We start from the raw sequence: 6,000 nt of genomic DNA, 5'->3' as shown, positions 1-6,000 counted from the left end.
TACAAATAGCCTTCGTCGCGAAACCCCCAGTACCGAGAGCCACGATACGGAAAACCTTCCAGAGACGCCGCCGCTGCCAATCCCATCTCGGGGGATTCAGGAGATCGCCTCCGGCACCCTGCCGGAGAGGGGAATCATCTCCCGGAGGACTCTACGCCGCCATGGTCGCCTCCGGAGTGATGTGTGAGTAGTCTACCCCTGGACTATGGGTCCATAGCAGTAGCTAGATGGTTGTCTTCTCCTCATTGTGCTTAATTGTCGGGTCTTGTGAGCTGCCGAACATGATCAAGATCATCTATCTGTAATTCTATATGTTGTGTTTGTTGGGATCCGATGAATAGAGAATACTATGTTATGTTGATTATCAATTTATGTCTATGTGTTGTTTATGATCTTGCATGCTCTCCGTTACTAGTAGATGCTCTGGCCAAGTAGATGCTTGTAACTCCAAGAGGGAGTATTTATGCTCGATAGTGGGTTCATGTCTCCGTGAATGCGGGAAGTGACGAGAAATCTCTAAGATTATGGATGTCTTGTTGCCACTAGGGATAAAACATTAGTGCTATGTTCGAGGATGTAGTTCTTTTGGTTACATTACGCGCAATACTTAATGCATTTGTCTGTTGTTAGCAACTTAATACTGGAGGGGGTTCGGATGATAACCTGAAGGTGGACTTTTTAGGCATAGATGCATGCTGGATAGCGGTCTATGTACTTTGTCGTAATGCCCAATTAAATCTCACAATACTCATCATAATATGTATGTGCATGGTCATGCCCTCTCTATTTGTCAATTGCCCAACTGTAATTTGTTCACCCAACATGCTGTTTATCTTATGGGAGAGACACCTCTAGTGAACTGTGGACCCCGGTCCAATTCTCTATACTGAAATACAATCTACTGCAATACGTGTTCTACTGTTTTCTGCAAACAATCATCATCCACACTATACATCTAATCCTTTGTTACAGCAAGCCGGTGAGATTGACAACCTCGCTGTTTCGTTGGGGCAAAGTACTTGGTTTGTGTTGTGCAGGTTCCACGTTGGCGCCGGAATCCCTGGTGTTGCGCCGCACTACATCCCGCCGCCATCAACCTTCAACGCGCTTCTTGGCTCCTACTGGTTCGATAAACCTTGGTTTCATACTGAGGGAAAACTTGCCGCTGTACGCATCACACCTTCCTCTTGGGGTTCCCAACGGACGCGTGCTGTACGCGTATCAATCTTCCTCCGCCGCTTCGCTGCTGACGGGAACACGGAGTATGGTGCGGAAGTTCTCCTCCGCCAAAGTTTTGAGCTGGAAGGGAATTAAAAGTAAGTTAGAACACATCTAAAGTTTGTGAAGTTAAGAATAACAAAGGAACTAGGGCTTACCGGAGGACATTGGTTGTGTGTCTGGATATCCTTGATTAACTCCGGGACCGGTTGGCCCCGGCCAATCTTCATGAGCGTCTTGATTCTCCTCTTAAGGGAATCAGCCGGAAGGTTGTGGCGGGTTGCTCGGAGAAGGTCGTCTGCCCCGGTGTATGCGCAGATTAATCGCGCATTGTACCGAAGTGGCTGGATCTGCCGAGTGAACCAGCTCAAAGTGAGCTGAGCTCCGGTTAGCCCATCATGGACTAACCAAAAAATTCTTCGCGCTGCTTTTTCCAGTATCGGAAACTGAGCAAGCGTGGGAACGAGGCTCCAACTGGCGAGTTCTTCCGGAGGTTCGTTGACGAACTGGGGCAATCCTTCGTGGACACCCGGAACTGAGATGTTCTTCTCATAGAACCATCCGATGTTCCAATACCGGACGGATTCGTGGGAGTCATGGGGCGGATACATACGACCAGGTCGGAGCATAAAAGTCATGCTCCCGCAGTTCACCATGGCCTTGTCCTTCGTTTCTTTCTTTACCCGGAAGAAAAACTGCCACAATCGGACATCTGGTTGGATTCCGAGATGCCCTTCGCAAAGTGTTGCGAAGTTGGATAGAAGGAGATATGAGTTTGGGCAGATGTTGTGGGGCTGAAGTCCGTATGTGTTGAGGATAGAGAGGAAAAATTCCGAACATGGGAGCGATAGACCGCGCTCGACCCAAGCTTTGGTCATGACCCTTTCGTCTGCATCGGGTTCGGGGACGTCGGAGTCACGCATGAAGCTCCAATGTGAGGAGATCATGCCCTCGTTCTGGAGTTCCCTAAGCTCCGCGTCCGTGGTTAAACAGGGCCACCATTGACCCCTCTCACCTTCGCGGATCCAGGCCTTGGAAGCTTTCTTGTTTTCCACCTCGTGCACCTTGGCTGCCATTCTGGCTTGTCCCTCGAGTTCTTCTTGAAATTCTTTGGGAGTAGGGATCCGACCTAGGGCAGTGCTGGAAGAGGCGTAGAATGGTTGAGCTGGCCTGATGTTGGAAACATATGGTGGCAAGAATGCAATGGGTTCTGGGCAGATTGGTTCTAATGTGTTGGGTTCCGGGCTATTCGGAGAACTACCAGTACAGTTTGATGAACCATGTGACATGCTTCCGGCTGTACCCATGGAAAACTAAATTGAGTAACCGGATCTACAGTAGTCTTTCTTCTACAAGGCCGGCGCACGTACCGTTAATGGCGCGGTGGTCCAACGGAGCTCCGGTGAAGTTAAGGTCGCCGGACTTGAAGCGAACTCCGCCACTTGACCATGAATCGGCGGCCGGGAAGATTTCCCGTTCAACCGTGAAGATCTTGGTGCGAAATGAGGCTTGGAACGGCGGCAAGCGAAGCTTTTCGTGGGAGAGCTCGCCGGAGTCGAGATCTGGTGGGCGGCGCGGCGCGAGGAAAAAGACGAGGTGGGTGAGACGGTGAAAGAATGAAAAGTTACCGCGCATGGGGGTATTTATAGACCTCACGCGGAGATTCTTGTTTTGGATCCGACGGCGGAAACTGAACGGTCGCGCCGTTAGATACATGACACGTGTCTTAGGTTAAAAGCGGTGAGACGACGTGGATGTAACTTAACTGTGCACTCCCGAAATTTCCGGCTAGAGATTCGCATCTCCAAAAATTTAGCGCGGGAAAAATGGAAAATCTGTTACGATTGTCATTAGTGAAGAACAAGAGATTTCCGAGAAGACGACATCGGAAACAAGGAAGTTTTTGAAGCTCTTCAAGATTCTCTTTGGATCCGAGCTGAATGAAGTCGGAGGAATGATGAATCTCGGAGAACTTCGGGGGCTACTGTTGTGGGTATACTTTATGGGTATGTCAACGGCATGGCCTAGATCCGGCAAGCCCGGGTGGCCCACAGATGGTGATGTGGCATGTGTCCCATCGGGCGGCCCAGTTGCTGTAGATCCTGAAGGATGAAGTACATCCCAGGAACAGGAAGCCGGATCCTAACCGACCTACGAAGGAGGCCGGATCCGTGGAGGCCCATGAAGTATCCGGATCCAGCATGGTCATGATGGAAGGTGGATCCTTAACGTACACGGCAAGATATTGTACCGTAGTTAGGCAACTTGTATTCCGGCTAGGACTCTCCATGTAAACCCTAGATCCGTGCGCCTTTATAAGCCGGATCCCGGGAGCCCTAGAGGCACAACTACAACTCATTGTAACAACGCGAAAGCGCCCAGATAATTCCAGACAAGCAACAGTAGGCCTTGCCATCGTGCAGGTGATCCGAAGCTGGGTAAATCGCGTACCACCGTCCCGAGTGCACTCCGCCCTATAGCCCCTACTTCTTCTCCCCCTCGTGAGGATCCCTCCTCCGAGGTACCGTCGAATAGGCAACGACACCGATGACGGTCGGCGTATGTGAACATCACCATTCAGCTCGATTTTGTTCAACCTATGGAGAAAATAGGGGAGAGGACGCACGTAGGTATGGACCATCAGGATTTGCGAGTCTCCAGGCCAACGACGTCCAACGCTCGGCGGAGCGCAGCAGGCCTACACTGGTCGGACGAACGACGGAGAGCTACAGGCACAAAGCGATGTTGCTCGCGTGCGGAAGACGCGGAGCTCGCATGCGGCGAACTGCGACCTCGAGCTGCTCGTCATCGCCATCGTCTCTGGCCGCATGGAGGCGGGAAGATGAGGAACGAACGGAGCACGGATAGACAACGGCGGCGCACGGGACGAGCACTGGCGGCGGTCGGGACAAGCAGTGGCGGTGGTCCGATATGCTGACGGCGGCGGAACGGGCGGCGGGGACCACAACGCGTCGCTCTCCCTGGTCGCGTGGGGTAGAAAAGAAACGGTTTATTTTTCTCAATTTGTTTTTATCCTCCCGTGTGCGAGCGTTGTAGAGCAAGGTGCGGGTCGAGCACTCCGATGGCAAGTTTTCAGTAAATAAGAGAAACGAAATGGGCAAAGTAAAATAACTTTTCGGGCTGAGGAGGAAAAGCTCGGAAAGGAGACCAGCTTCGGTAAAAGCCCACAGCAAAGCCAATCCCTTTGTTTCGTTTGTCCTACTTATTTTCGTGGAAAGCATTAAAAAAATAAAGAGGCCCTTTGTTGTGCACTTGTGCTTATGGGATTTTGTAGAGCAGCATTTAGCTAGCTACGAAGGATATGCAGAGACAACACAGATAGGGGTGTATTTGTACATGAAAGACAAATAAGTTAGAGAAAGCACATGAATGTATCATGAAGTTGTGTCTACTAGCAACGAACGAGAGAATTAGATGACAAGGATACGATGGACAACGTAGAGTCCAGGACACACAAACAATCTGTATGTCTTGCCATCCATGTTTGGTGACCAGAACAGGTGGTACTAACTAAACTGAACTGTATAAGAGCATCTCTAGCAGAGTCCGTAAAAGTGCAAACCGAAAAACTCAAGTTCAGTTTTCCGAAAACGTGTTTACGGGTCGCAAAACTGCTGGCGCAGAACAGACACCGTAAACTAAAACTGAAAAACAGAAATTCATCATCTTCTTCACAGAACTATCAGCGTCGCTGCCTAGGTACGACTCCCCGCGCGGCCGCCGCCCGCTCCCCTGGCTGCAACGGCGAGATTGGGGGTCAGGCATGGACAATCGCATGCAGGGAAGAACCAAGCGCGAGGAGCTGAAGATTCGGGCGGCGCAGCCGGATTTATGCGGCCGGACGCAGCTGAGATTGATCAGGCCAGATGCGGCCGTGATGCTGCTAGCTTGCTGTCCGCGCATGTCTGGCCGCCGCGCCCTTGGCTAGCTGCTCACGCTATTGCTTGGCTAGCTGCTCACGCTCATAGCTGTATTGCTTGGCTAGCTGCGTGTAGGTCGGCTGCCGCGTTCCTGCCGGCCAGCGCATCACGCCATGGTCTGCCATGTCCGTCCGCCGCACGTTCCGCCTAGAGCCGTGAGCTTGGTCATAATTTCAGCAAAGTAGTTAGAAATCGGCGGCTGGAAACGGTTGTACGGACGGCAGCGCTGGCGGCGGGGTGAGAAATCCGTTCAGTTTCGGACCTGTAAACTGCTCCTCGGTCTGTATTAATAGAGGTCGAGTGTGAAACTTTTCGGGCCCCTGAAAAAGTTTTTCGAGCCGGATATCGAGTTCAGTCTATTCTGCGCCACTTTTGACCCAAACCCATAAATAGCTCGGAAAAATACGGTTCCGGCGTGATTTACGGGCTCTGTTAGAGATGCTCTAACAACGGATGCTCACTTCGGGTCATAGGTGTTGATGCACCCATTGCATAAAAATCATGCTTCAAAATGTTCAAAAATTTCGGAAAAAATTTCTGGGGGTACATCTAGACGTTATATGTTCGCACACAAAATTTCGTGAAAAAATAACATTTTTTGTGCTACAAAATAGATTTTCATGAAACATTTTTTTTGTCTTTTTATGCAGAACACACAAAATGTCTTTTCTCCGCCAAATTCTGTGAGCAAACATAGAATGTCCAAACGTAAACCCACAAATTTTGTCGGTATTTTTCAACATTTTAAGTTGATTTAAAATATTTTTTTCTAATAGGTTCGTCTAGACCTATGAGCTAAAACACGAATTCCCACATAACAGGTGTTTACCCAGCATGTATC

The sequence above is a fragment of the Lolium perenne genome, chromosome 2, assembly GCF_019359855.2.
Source record: "Lolium perenne isolate Kyuss_39 chromosome 2, Kyuss_2.0, whole genome shotgun sequence".
Taxonomy (NCBI): Eukaryota; Viridiplantae; Streptophyta; class Magnoliopsida; order Poales; family Poaceae; genus Lolium; species Lolium perenne.
The sequence above is the reverse complement of the archived record's forward strand: the minus strand, read 5'-3'. Positions refer to the sequence as shown.